The sequence below is a fragment of the Aquarana catesbeiana genome, linkage group LG04 (assembly GCF_042186555.1).
Source record: "Aquarana catesbeiana isolate 2022-GZ linkage group LG04, ASM4218655v1, whole genome shotgun sequence".
NCBI lineage: Eukaryota > Metazoa > Chordata > Amphibia > Anura > Ranidae > Aquarana > Aquarana catesbeiana.
In genome coordinates, this window is record NC_133327.1 from 463295648 (window position 1) to 463310872 (window position 15225).

Sequence of the window (15225 nt, forward strand, 5' to 3'; positions counted from 1 at the left end):
ATTCCAGCCAAATTCTTTATATATATTTTTTAATTTGAGTTGTGAATAGCATTGGAAAGGATGTGAACCCATGTCAAGTGTTCAAACATATTTGTTTCCAAGACTTCTTGTCCCAGTGACTATATAATTGAGATGTACAGCGAAAATTTTCTAGCATGAACACAACAGCAATAAATACACATTTTTGAACATTATAGAGAAGACAAACAATCGGTCAGATTTGTTTTGCTGTCTCTGCCCTGTCTTATCCCAGCTACCATTTTCTTCTGAAGAGGAATGAGGGAGAATCTTTTCAGTAGTGTCAGACACCAACAAAAATTAGACACAGGATCTAACCATTCTCTGCTGTACCCAAAACGTAAAAAAAAAAATACAAAAAAAACCTGTGATTGGAATTAGGCCAAATGGCTGCACAGGGAGCCAGCAGCAGCTGTCAGTGGAGGCTGTAAGATTTGTACTCTCAATCAATGTCCAGAGACACTGCTGTTAAGAATGTAAACACTCACTGCAGTGATTACATATGAACAGAACCTCTGACTGACTCTAATCTGACCCTGTGCACCCAGGGTTGAAGTTTCTGTGGAATTTCTAGCTGCACACAAACTGGCTGAGGTTAATCTGCCAGTTTGCACGCCACCATAGCACTGCATGTTGCTGTGGTGTTTATCCACCTTTGAATTCAGCAAATTATGTATTCCTGCCTGCCCATGTGTATGTAGCCTAACACTTTAACCACTTGGCCTCCAGAAGATTTACCCCCCTTCATAACCAGGCAATTTTTTTGCGATACGCACTGCGTTATTTTAACTGACAATTGCGCTGTTATGCGACACAAAGATTCAACTAAGAATACGCGATTCATGTATTTAGACAATAATAGTTCAGCCTGGTGTTCTTCTTTATTATCTACCCTTATTGACCTGAGCAGTTTTTACATCTCTGCTGTGGGCCTATTTATTCAGCAACACCTTTATCATTACTTAAAGTGTTACTAAACCCACAACAGTAAAATCAGTCTGTATATGCAGCATAGCATGCTTGTTATACTTACTGTGGAACTTAAGGGGTTAATCCTCTGCATTGTGTAAAAATGCTGTTTTATCCTGTATGCACAGATCCTCCCTATCTTGCACTGTCTATCTGGAGAAAGCAAGCTAACACAGGCAGGGTGGCCGACCTGCACATGCTCAGTTGTGTCTTTTATGCTGGAGAGAACATTTACTTGTTCTCAGAGCTAGCCAGGTCACATGATATTGATATCACACATGTGGGCGTGTATACAGGCTGTAGTGGAAATCTCCTCCTACCTGAACTCTCTCAGTTTATCATGTAACTGTGGCATACAGATCATCCAAAAAAGGTATATAGTGGCAGTATTTTAATGTAAAAAGAAGATTTATAAGCTGGGGGGGTGCGGATGAACTATTTTCAGATTACTGGGTTTAGTAACACTTTAAGATAACACAGTATTAGATTTTTGTCATGAACTAGGCTTTCTTTTGGCCTTACTGTGTCATGCAAACATTTTAAAATTTTTTAAGATGTAAATAAAGATTTTTTTTTTCTGGTATGACCAATATGAGTTTTAAAATGTCTAGTGTTACTGTAGATAAAATGTATTTATTTTGCTCTATAATTTGTTCCATTTAAACAGACCGTAAATAAAGCTGAACTAAACCCTCCTATCCTTTTCAGCCAAAGAGGCTGCCATCTTAGCCTCTGTTTGATCTACAATTGCCATGATGCTGCACATGTAATCAGTTATTTTATTTTTTTTATTTATTTCAGGTACTTACATAGCGCCATCAATTTACGCAGCGCTTTACTTATACATTGTACATTCGCATCAGTCCCTATCCTCAATGAGCTTACAATCTAAGGTCCCTAACTCACATTCATATATACTAGGGACAATTTAGACAGGATCCAATTAACCTACCAGCATGTCTTTGGAGTGTGGGAGGAAACCGGAAACCCACGCAGGCACAGGGAGAACATGCAAACTCCAGGCAGGTAGTGTCGTGGTCAGGAGTGCTATCCACTACACCACTGTGCAGTTATGATTTCAGCCATTTGATGGTTTGACAGTATGGTTGAAAAACACAAGCAAATGTGACAGTTAGTATGCCAGGAATGTAAGTTTTTTTTTTTTTTTTTTTAAATGTAAATTGATGGGTTTAGTTCTTCTTTAAGCGGAACTAAACCCACTGATTTAACAGGTTCTAAATGTTACTTTCAACTTTCAGGACATGCTATGAATGATAACTGTCACATTTGCTTGTAATCTCAATCAAATTGTCAAACCATCCAATTGGTGTCACGACTGATTACATTGTAAGCATCCATGGCAAGTGCAGATTAGAGTTGGGTGAACAGTTTGGGCTGAAAAAAAATTTTGTCCCAAACATTGCCTGTTCTCCCATTCAGCGAACACCCGAATTTGCAGGATGTTCACCCTGCTGAACACCATGCAATGCACTGCGTGCTGCTCAGTGCATTCTGTGCCCTGATTGGGCAGAGCTTTGCCCAATCAGGGTGCAGTGAATAGCTGATTGTTAAGGAGCAGGCCGGGAAGCCAGCCACGGCTTCCTAACAACCGAGGAATCTTCAGCTGTCAATGGGCTTCCCTGCTGACAGCTGAATTAAAAAAATACATTGCCGGCAATTAAAAAGTGAAATAAAAACAGCATGGGGTTCCCCCCAAAAACCCATACCAGACCCTTATCTGAGCATGCAGCCTGGTAGGCCAGGAAAGGAGGGGCGAGCGAGTGCCCCCCTCCTGAACCATAGGAGGCCACAGCCCCCTCAACACCGCCCACCCCAAAGCACCTTGTCTCCATGTTGATGAGGACAAGGGCCTCATCCCCACAACCCTGGGCTGTGGTTGTGGGGGTCTGCGGGCAGAAGGCTTATTGGAATCTGGAACCTCCCTTTAACAAGGGGGCCCCCAGATCCCGCCCCCCCATGTGAATGTAGTACCCCTACCCATTCACCAAAAAAAGTGTCAAAAAGTAATAAAAACAAAGAGACAGTTTTTGACAATTTCTGTATTAAAACATAAAAAAATAAAAGAACAGTGTCCCCCGATGTAAATCCATCATCAATCACAAGGCCGACACCACTGCAGGAGCCGGAAAAAAAAAATTTCTCTGCCGTCAACTAAGGCAAACTACTGAATGCCTGTCATACCGTTTGACAGTTCTTATATAGGTAAGGGGAGGAGCAACTTGGCGACATCACCTGGTGGAACTGCCCCTTGTGACATCACAAACCAATGCATGCTGGGTCGGTGACATCACAAGGGGAGGTGTCACCAGGTGGCCCCACCCTTACCTATATAGGAACTGCCAAACGGCAAGCAAGGCATTTGGCGGTTTGTAAAAAAGGAAAGCCCAAAGGCTAACACTGCGCTAGAACTGACTACCAGAAAAACTTATATATATGTGTAAACACAGCTGCTAGCACCCCAAAGTCTAATACAAACTCAAACAAATACATATATTCAAAATAGATGCAGCACTAGTGATATAGCAAAATTATAAAATTTACAAGTGAAAAAAATGTAAAAAGAAAAGCTAAGGCAGAGTCCCAAAACATTTAGTCCATAAATGAGAAAATGGCAACAACCATCCGTGTTAAGTGAAGATGATAAGCTGTACAGGAGGAAACCGTGAAAAATCCTTCAAACAATGTGCATCCAGCTCCGCACCCAAGTGAGTAAGTATTTTTTGTGTTTTGTTACCTCACAACCAGGAATTAACATGGATTGTTTGAGGATTTGCATCATTTAATTTACAGAACATGCCCACAACTTTGAAGATGCTTTTTTTTTTATTGTGAAGCAAATAACAAATAGGACAAAATAACAGAAAAAGTCAATTTGCATAACTATTCACCCCCCTAAAGTTAATACTTTGTAGAGCCACCTTTTGCGGATATCACAGCTCCACGTCACTTTGGATAAGTCTCTATGAGCTTGCCACATCTTACCACTGGGATTTTTGCCAATTCCTCTTTGCAAAACTGCTCCAGCTCCTTCAAGTTGGATGGTTTGCGCTTGTGAACAGCAATCTTTAAGTCTGACCACAGATTTTCTATTAGATTGAGGTCTGGGCTTTGACTAGGCCATTCCAACACATTTACATGTCTCCCCTTAAACCACTCAAGTGTTGCTTTAGTAGTGTGTTTGGGGTCATTGTCCTGCTGGAAGGTGAACCTTCGCACTAGCCTCAAATCACACACAGAATGGGTACAGGTTTTGCTCAAGAATATCCCTGTATTTAGCACCATCCATCTTTCCCTCAATTCTGACCAGTTTCCCAGTCCCGACTGCTGAAAAACATCCCCACAGCATGATGCTGCCACCACATTTCACTGTGGGGATGGTGTTCTTTGGGTGATGTGATATGTTGGGTTTGCGCCAGACATAGCGTTTTCTTTGATGGCCAAAAAATTTAATTTTAGTCTCATCAGACCAGAGCACCTTCCTCCATATATTTTGGGAGTCTCCCACATGCCTTTTCGCAAACTCAAAACGTGCCATTTTATTTTTTGCTGAAAGTAATGGCTTTCTTCTGGCCACTCTGCCATAAAGCCCAACTCTATGGAGCGTACAGCTTATTGTCATCCTTTGTACAGATACTCCAGTCTCTGCTGTGGAACTCTGCAGCTCCTCCAGGGTTCCAGGGTTACCTTAGAACTCTGTGCTGCCTCTCTGATTAATGCCCTCCTTGCGCTGTCCGTGAGTTTTGGTGTGCGGCCGTCTCTTGGCAGATTTGCTGTTGTGCCATGTTCTTTCCATTTGGTTACGATAGATTTGATGATTTGATGGTGCTCCTAGGGATCATCAAAGATTTGGATATTTTTTTATAGATAATTAAAATGGGTGCAGCGCTAAAACAAAAACCAAAAAATAAAATAATCCAGGGATGAAGAAAATAACACTAGGGTAATGTCCTTGAAAATATACAGAGCACAAAAAGTGTCCAGATATTATACATGAATCTACCAGGCAAACGTGATTTTCACAGCAATGATGTGTGACTGATAGAAGGACCCTTCACCATAAACCGAATGGCCTCTCACCTGGTAACCAGGACCCTTCAAAAAAGAGTCAAGCGAGCATTCCCATAGGGATCAACAAAGTGAAGGTAAGGTCCAATGACAAGAGACTCCTCCAGATAGCCACGTAGCAGGGGGTCAGCGTGATTCAAGAGTCAAGACGTCATCCGCGGCTACTGCGCATGCTCCACCGCTTGCACTCACTCTGCTGTGTGTATTCATTGTCAGCGTCCTGGCACTTGTGAAGTGCCTGCTATGTAAGTGTGTTTTTTATATTCCTTTAATAAAGTATGTTATACGGAGAGCACTATGTCTGTCCCTTTCTGTTTATATGAATCACGCTGGCCCCCTGCTACGTGGCTATCTGGAGGAGTCTCTTGTCATTGGACCTTACCTTCACTTTGTTGATCCCTATGGGAATGCTCGCTTGACTCTTTTTTGAAGGGTCCTGGTTACCAGGTGAGAGGCCATTCGGTTTATGGTAAAGGGTCCTTCTATCAGTCACACATCATTGCTGTGAAAATCAGGTTTGCCTGGTGGATTCATGTACAATATCTGGACACTTTTTGTGCTCTGTATATTTTCAAGGACATTACCCTAGTGTTATTTTCTTCATCCCTGGATTATTTTATTTTTTGGTTTTTGTTTTAGCGCTGCACCCATTTTATTTATCTGTCTAGAGGGATTTGATCGTTTGACCCTGGTGTTCAGCTGCTTTCTGGTTTTTGCATACATGCGCTGATACATTTTTTTTATATAGATATTTTTTTATAACCTAATCCTGACTTGTACTTCTCAACAACATTGTCCCTTACTTGTTTGGAGAGTTCCTTGGTCTTGATGGCAGTGTTTGGTTAGTGGTGCCTCTTGCTTAGGTGTTGCAGCCTCTGGGGCATTTCAAAAAGGTGTGTATATGTAATGACAGATCATGTGACACTTAGATTAAACACAGGTGGACATCATTTCACTAATTATGTGACTTCTGAAGGTAATTGGTTGCACCAGAGCTTTTCATGGGCTTCATAACAAAGGGGGTGAATACATACGCACATACCAACTATCAGCTTTTTATTTCTGAAAAACAGTTTTATGTATATATTTTCTAATTTTACTTTACCAACTTAGACTATTGTGTTTTGATCCATCACATATAATTCAGATTAAAAAAACATTGAACTAAAGGCTGTAATGTAACAAAATAGGTAAAAAGCCAAGGGGGGGTGAATACATTTGCAAGGCACTAGAATAGTAGTCTCGCCAATCTCAGGGAAATCGGTCTCCCCAGGACCCTTAATATTGTCTGGAACTGCAGCTTTGCTAGTAAGACTCGTTCATAAGCAATACAGCAGCATGCCTTGTGATAAGAACCGCAGCATCTCCACAGGCTTTGCTTCACATCCTGGTTCCTTTGTCCATCAACCTCCTGAGAGGAAAAACGTGATGACATCACTGTCGCAGGCTTCACCTACGCGTTTTGTCACTACAGGACGTCGTCTGGTGATTAGCCAGGTAACTGTGTCATCATGCATGCCATTTATATAATCCCGTGGCGCCATCTTAACTACTGGCCGCTGGATTTGTGTGGTAATAGATGCAAGGCGGCACCACCATTTTAACTGCTGGCCACCCATTCAAACAATAAGAACAAGGATGTAGGAAAGCCAAAAAATATAAATAGAAAAGAACCCCACTATCTAGTGGCAGAAATGTAAAATCACCTAATAGAAAAATATTTTGATAATAGATGGCAAACTCAGAAAGGAAGCCAAAAGCCGTACAAGCACCGCATGCTTGAAAATGAAAAATGCACAATGATAAATAACTTACAAGAGTGCAGTCCTAATAATGATATTAACCAATGCAGAAAAATTAAGGTAGGTAAAAACTAAAACTAATTGTAAATAAAGAAAAAAAGAAAGAATGAAAAATAAAAATAATAATAAATATAAAATAAAATATAAAATAAAATTTTTGGGTTTGCCTTAGTTGACAGTGGTGTGATTTTTTTGGGGGTTTTTTTGGGTCCGGTGGCAGACGTCGTGATTAATGTTAGAGACTGTTTTTTTTATTTTTTAATAAAAGAATTGTCAAAAACTGTCTGTGTTTTTATTACTTTTTGACACTTTTCTGGTGAATGGGTAGGGGTACTATGTACCCTATATTCATTCACATGGGGGGGGTGAAATCTTGGGACCCACTCTTGAAGGAGGCTTCCAAATTCCAATAAGCCCTCTGCCCACAAACCCCCACAACCACAGCCCAGGGTTGTAGGGATTAGGTCCCTGTCCCCATCAACATGGGGGCAAGGTGCCCCAAAGCACCCACCCCCTCATGTTAAGGGCATGTGGCCTGGTATGGTTCAGGAGGGAGCAGATGCTTGCTCGCCCCCCGCCCCTTTCCTGGCCTGCCAAGCTGCATGCTCAGATAAGGGTCAGATATGGATTTGGGGGGCCCCATGCTGTTTTTAACATTTTTCTATTTCCAGCAATGGTATTGTATTGCTGGCAATTTAAATGTAATTTCATACATTTTTTTCTTTAGAAATTTTATTTTTGCTGCAGCATGTTCTATACATGCTACAGATGCACCACTTTACAGGCAGACTAAGGGGGCTCCCCAGGTACTATATTTAATGATCTATTCATTTTTATTGTTGCACTTTACGTGTCATTAACCACTTAAGGACCGAGCCTCTTTTTGACACTTGTTTACAAGTTAAAATTACTTAGAACCCCCAAACATTATACATATATTTTTTTTCAGACACCCTAGAGAATAAAATGGTGGTTATTGCAATACTTTGTCACACTGTATTTGCGCAGCGTTCTTACAAGTGCATTTTTTTTTCGAAAAATTACACTTTTTTAAATTAAAAAATAAGACAACAGTAAAGTTAGTCCAATTATTTTCTATATTGTGAAAGTTAATGTTATGCCGAGTAAATTGATACCCAACATGTCACGCTTCAAAATTGCACCCGCTCGTGGACAAACTATGGCACTTAAAAATGTCCATTGGTGAAGTTTACAATGTCTACAGGTTACAAGTTTTGAGTTACAGAGGAGGTCTAGAGAGAAAATTATTGCTCTCGATTATTGCTCTCGCTCTAATGATCACGGCGATACCTCACATGTGTGGTTTGAACACCATTTTCATATGCGGGCGCAACTTACGTACGCGTTCACTTCTGCGCGCGAGCTCGGGGAGACGGGACGCTTTTTAAAAAAAAATTTTCTTATTTATTTTGCCTTTTATTTTTTATTTTTACACTGTCCTTTTAAAAATATTTGGGTCACTTTTATTCCTATTACAACATGGATGGTACATGGACATGTAAACATCCCTTGTTTTTTTTTTTTTTCTTTTTCTTTGCCACTTCAGCGAAATTTTTCCGAGAGACTTGTTTCAACTTTCCAGTTCAATCTCGTCCCTACTCGTCATCACATCATTGTGGCATTTTAATCTGATTTTTACAAAATCGTTCATAATATATTAGAAAAACCCCATTACAGTTTCTATCCACCTTTGAAACACAAATAAGAAAAAAAAATTTTTTAGCCCCGTAGAAAATCCCATACCCCCCACTCCCCCCCCCACTCGAAACCCCCCACCCTCCCACTCTCTCTTCATACCCAACTCCTACTCCCCTTTACTCCTATCAGATCTAGTCTCCACTCTTCTCTCCTTCTTGAATGCTGTCAGTCTAGCTGCTTTGGGGCCTCACATCTTTTTTTTTTTATAACCTATGTACCCATCACCTCGGCACACCTCAATGAGCACGTATAATCTGCCCAGTCCCTCCATTTCACCTCAAAGTCTTCCATTTCCGTCCCTTCATGAACCTTAAGTATTCTAGGCTTTGGATTGAATTTATTTTATTGAACCAATTCCGTAACGTGGGTCTTCCTTTTTCTTGCCAGTATCTAGGTATAAGACTTTTGGCTGCATTAGTGAGCTGTGGTATTAACGTTTTCAGATATAGCTTCGTGGGCATTCTGATCCCATGACATAAACACACCCATGGGTTGTCTGGGATTTCAATGTTAGTAATCTCTCTGATGATTCGCCTTACCTCCCCCCAATATTTTTTAATTTCCGGGCACTGCCACCATACAGTGGGGCAAAAAAGTATTTAGTCAAAGAAAAAGAGGGGGACACAGGGAAGGAAAGGGAATGCTGCTCACCCCTGATGATTGAGACAATAAGGAACAAATTCCCCAAATGGGGTTTTTAGGCAGCAAAAAAGAGAATAGAAGGCCAATATGTAAAAATATAAATTTTATTGTACAAAAGTAGCTTCAACACACTGGTTAAAAAGAATGAGCTCCAATAAGGGTATTTACCAATACATGACACTCAGCACATACACTGTAAGCACATGTTCATAACAACATAGCATATGCGTTGACGTATATCAGAATTGTAGAACTGACGCGTTTCGACCTATATATTCCAGGTCTTCTTCAAAGGTCAATCTGCTAAAATTATACCACAAAAATGCATGTGTCAAAAATTGAATATATGTATTTGAAAACAGGTATACTACATGTTGATATGGCATATTTACCCAATGATGAGTGTCCTAGAACAAGGAGCTTTCTGTTGAGGAGATCCCTTTAAAATCGAAAAATTGCCTGTTCACTTTCCCCCAGAGGTCCCATGGCACCACCGCCGCAGCCCCTATTCCCAGGGGGAGATCCCAAAGATGTGGCTTACAAGAGATCACACTATGAGACGCCCCCTATCTGTAAGCACAGACCACTCGGTCGGTCAGATGGAGAGGACACCTGCAGCAACAACCCAGGAAGGAAAAAACAACTAAATCGGGATAATATACATTAATATGCACTCCAACGTAGAGTCTAAGAAATGTATATGTGTTTGTATCTGATTGGTTGTAAAATACAATTTTTGTGGTATAATTTTAGCAGATTGACCTTTGAAGAAGACCTGGAATATATAGGTCGAAACGCGTCAGGTCTACAATTCTGATATACGTCAACGCATATGCTATGTTGTTATGAACATGTGCTTACAGTGTATGTGCTGAGTGTCATGTATTGGTAAATACCCTTATTGGAGCTCATTCTTTTTAACCAGTGTGTTGAAGCTACTTTTGTACAATAAAATTTATATTTTTACATATTGGCCTTCTATTCTCTTTTTTGCTGCCTAAAAACCCCATTTGGGGAATTTGTTCCTTTTTGTCTCAAAAAGTATTTAGTCAGCCACCAATTGTGCAAGTTCTCCCACTTAAAATATGAGAGAGGCCTGTAATTGTCATCATAAGTATACCTCAACTATGAGAGACAAAATGTGGAAACAAATCCAGACAATCACATTGTCTGAGTTTTGAAAGAATTTATTTGCAAATTATGGTGGAAAATAAGTATTTGGTCATCTACAAACAAGCAAGATTTCTGTCTCTCACAGACCTGTATCTTCTTCTTTAAGAGGCTCCTCTGTCCTCCACTCATTGCTTGTATTAATGGCACCTGTTTGAACTTGTTATCAGTATAAAAGACACCTGTCCACAACCTCAAACAGTCACACTCCAAACTCCACTATGGTGAAGACCAAAGAGCTGTCGAAGGACACCAGAAACAAGATTATAGACCTGCACCAGGCTGGGAAGACTGAATCTGCAATAGGCAAGCAGCTTGGTGTGAAGAAATCAACTGTGGGAGCAATAATTAGAAAATGGAAGACATACAAGACCACTAATAATCTCCCTCAATCTGGGGCTCCACGCAAGATCTCAACCCGTGGGGTCAAAATGATCACAAGAACGGTGAGCAAAAATCCCAGCACCTCACAGGGGGACCTAGTGAATGACCTGCAGAGAGCTGGAACCAACGAAACAAAGGCTACCATCAGTAACACACTACTGCTTTGGGGCTGTTTCTCTGCAAAGGGAACAGGACGACTGGTCCGTCTACATGAAAAAATGAATGGGACCAAGTATTGTGAGATTTTGAGTGCAAACCTCCTCCCATCAGCAAGGGCATTGAAGATGAAACGTGGCTGGGTCTTTCAGCATGACAATGATCCCAAACACACTGCCCGGGCAACAAAGAAGTGGCTTCGTAAGAGGCATTCCAAGGTCCTGGAGTGGCCTAGCCAGTCTCCAGATCTCAACCCCATAGAAAACCTTTGGAGGGAGTTGAAAGTCTGTGTTGCCCAGCGACAGCCCCAAAACATCACTACTCTAGAGGAGATATGCATGGAGGAATGGGCCAACATACCAGTAACAGTGTGTGACAACCTTGTGAAGACTTACAGAAAACGTTTGACCTCTGTCATTGCCAACAAAGGATATATAACAAAGTATTGAGATGAACTTTTGATATTTACCAAATACTTATTTTCCACCATAATTTGCAAATAAATTCTTTCAAAAATCAGACAATGTGATTGTCTGGATTTGTTTCCACATTTTGTCTCTCATAGTTGAGGTATACCTATAATGACAATTACAGGCCTCTCTCATCTTTTTAAGTGGGAGAACTTGCACAATTGGTGGCTGACTAAATACTTTTTTGCCCCACTGTATGGTGGCAGTGCCTGGACATTAAAAAATATTGGGGGGAGGTAAGGCAAATCATCAGAGAGATTACTAACATTGAAATCCCAGACGACCCATGGGTGTGTTTATTTCATGGGATCAGAATGCCCACGAAGATATATCTGAAAACATTAATACCACAGCTCACTAATGTGGCCAAAAGTCTTATACCTGACTAAATACTTTTTTGCCCCACTGTATATGCGCCATTGTCCCGATATCTTGGCACCCCCGCCAACAGATTTGCGATGTTTCGCTCTGAAATTTATGTGCTCTATCGGGAGTAATATACATTCTCGCCAGACACTTGTTAGTTTAACTCCAACATCTTGCAGTTGACCGACGTGGCGTTAACCCTCCTCAGTATCTGCCATATCTCAGGCTCTTTAAGCTTAATATCTAGTTCCTTCTCCCACTTCTTAATAAATGGTGCCCTTTATTTCTATTAATACTTTATAGATCTTAGAGATCCCCCTCCTCCTCCCATTTTTCTCCATACAGGTTTTCTCCAAAGGCCATTGGTTTTTGACCGATCTGATTGGCTGCGGGAGTGTATTAATAAAATGATTCAATTGGTTATACCGCCATGAGTCTATGACCAGCGGTTCGCCCTTATCTTTTAGTTCCTGATATGTGCAAATTTTACCTTGTCTCATGACGTCCTTTAGTTGAACATCCTCCTCTAATATCCACTTCCAAAACAAGTCCTCTATCCCCGGTACAAAATATTCTGTATCTTTGAGTGGAATTAAGAGTGCATTAAACTCCCAGTGCTCCCTTTTGTGCAAATTATCCCAAATTCTAAGAACATCTCTTGTGATGTCCTGTGTTTCCGTGCTAAGTTTTCTGAAATGTGGTGGAATCCAAATTATCTTACCCATTGTGGCTACACTAATTGTACTTTCCATTTTAACCCATTGTTTTTCTTAACCCATTCTATTATTCGTGATAGAACAATTGCCTCATAATGCTTTCTAATATCTGGTGCTCCTTCGCCCTATCTTTTTTTTTTTTTTTTAATTATTTATTTATAACAGGAACAAGGCCCGCATGGGCCGACATGGTACACAGTAGTACTATAAGCAATATATTTTACATTAACACTTCAAGATACATAATAACATGTTCAATTGAGTAAGATCTCTGACAACAGAACTAATCGTGGTAGTCATAGTATCTTATCTTTGAGGCATCTCAAGTGTCCCTGGTGATTGTCTAGATGCCTCTACTTTAATTAGTCTGTGTTGACAAAAAAAAAAAACACTTTGGTAAGTGTGAGTGTTGATGTGCCAGTTTAGGTAATGGCTTCTAGGCATCGGGGTCCATGCGCCCCATCCCTGCATCATCTTTTCCCTTTTATCAAGAAAAAGAAAAAAAACCCACATGTGGGGATAAAGAGAGCTAGAGAGGCTAGTATAATGAAAACTAGAGGGATAGAAAAGAGGAAATGGTCAGGGGTAGAGAGGGAGGGGGGGTTTGGTCCCCCGAGCATGAAATGTTGGGGGGGTGCTCAGAAGATGCGTATATGGTAGACTGTATTAGTGCTGACTGAGAGTGAGTGTAGGCATGCTGGGGGGTGCACCTTCTCTCAAGGCTTGACCCTCAGTCGAGAATATAAAGATGTTCCACATCTGCCAAGTTTTAGTGAATGTTTCTTGCCTATTTTGCGCTGTGAGGATATGATCCTCCATGTGTTTTATTTCTTCTACTTTTGCAATCCATGAGGCAATGGTCGGTGGGAGTGTAGCTTTCCAGTGGATTGGGATACAGGCTTTAGCCGCATCTAACAGGTGTCTAATCACAGATTTTTTGTATATTTTCTCCTGTATGTTAGACGCATGCAGGAGAAAAAATGCAGGGTCATCTGGTATGCTGTGCTCTGTGAATTTCTGAGTAACTTCGCGCACTACTCGCCAAAAGTGGGTCAAGTTTGGGCATGACCAGAAAATGTGTACTAATGTTCCCTTGTCTGCCCGGCACCACCAACAAAGATCAGATGTCGCCGGAAAGAAATTGTGGAGTAGTGCTGGGGTCTTGTACCATCTCGAGAGGAGCTTGTAATTTGTCTCCTGGGATTTGGCGCAGATGGAGGATTTGTGAGTAAATCTAAGGATGCGCTGACGTTTAGTCGTACTGAAGTGGCAATTTAGTTCCATTTCCCATTTAATTAATCCCGGGGGTGAGAAATCTGCCCGCGGTGTATTTAGGAGATTGTAGGCTAGGGATAGCGTATGTTTTATGGTTCAGGAGGTATTGCAAAGTTCCTCTAGTGTTGTGAGGGGTTGATCATTGGTGACAGGTGGCTTTAGGGAGTGGAGGAAATGACGGAACCTTAAAAAGTCCAGATGAAACAGGCCCGCAGGATCAGAAAGTTCTGCGATTGTGTTCCAGCGTCCTCCAGTACTAAAGTGGGAGGCTTGGTGTAGGCCTGTGTCGTCTAGACCCCGAAAGACCACATCCTGTATACCCGGTGTAAAACCGGGGTTCCCCAATATGTGATATAAAGGTGAGTTATGGGAAGATATGGATGTCTGAGAGATGAGTTGAAAACAGACTCGTGTTGTATTGCCAATCAGTGGATGACGTTTTGTTTCTATCGGTAGGTAACACCAGAGGGCCCTGTTGAGAGGGACCGTGGTTTGGTTTTGCTCCATTTGTGTCCAGAGTTTAGTTTCTTGGTGTTGGCACCAGTCTATCAGTCTCCCAAGTGCACCGCCTGGTAATAAGCGCGGATGTCCGGCACCACAAGACCACCATGTTTGGGTAGGATTAGGAGTTTATGTCAGAGTCGGGGTCTCTTTTTGGCCCATATTAATTCAGTAAACATGGATTGTATCTGTTTAAAGTAGGATATAGGGATATAAATAGGCAGCGCCTGCATGAGGTAGAGAAATTTTGGGAGGATCATCATTTTCAGAATGTTACATCGTCCTATCCAGGAGTGTAGGCCTGTGTGCCATTGGTTAAGCAGTGTTCTAATTGTTTTCAGTAGGGGTGGGAAGTTAAGATCATAAAGTCGCGAGAACGTGTGTGGGTATATGCGTGCCCAAATACTTTAAGGCGGTTGTCTCCACTTCAATTTAAAGCTGGATTGTAGATGTGTGAGTTGCGGTTGCGCTATCCCCACACCCATCGCTTCCGATTTGGCAAAATTGATTTTCAAATTGGAATGCGCCCCATAGGTTGTGAATTCTCGAAGCAGGTTTGGGAGGGAAACAGGGAGTAGTGAGTGTGAACATAAGGTCATCCGCATATGCGGACACCTTATGTTGGGTGTGGTTTAGTGTTATGCCTGAGATGTTAGGGTTCAGTCTCACGTGGCATAAGAATGGTTCTAGGGACAGGGCGAAAAGTAGGGGAGATAATGGGCACCCCTGTCCCGTTCCATTGGTGATTGGGAAAGATTCCGAAATCACCCCGTTTGCCCTGACTCTAGCTGACGGTGCCGCGTATGCCACTGAAATCCAACTCAACATGTTGTGGCCCAGGCCTACGTGTCGTAATGTAACATGAAGGCCCAATTGACCCGATCAAATGCTTTTTCAGCTTCAGTGCCTATGAAGACGCTGGGTGTTTTGGTGAATAGATATGAGTAACTC

The 15225-nt window shown here is 41.5% G+C and overlaps 1 protein-coding gene across 1 annotated transcript in view; it reads right to left on the reverse strand.

Annotated features, from left to right (window-relative positions):
- Window positions 1-15225, reverse strand: part of AGT (angiotensinogen) — a 203141-nt gene that overhangs the window by 54849 nt on the left and 133067 nt on the right. The window lies entirely within an intron of this gene.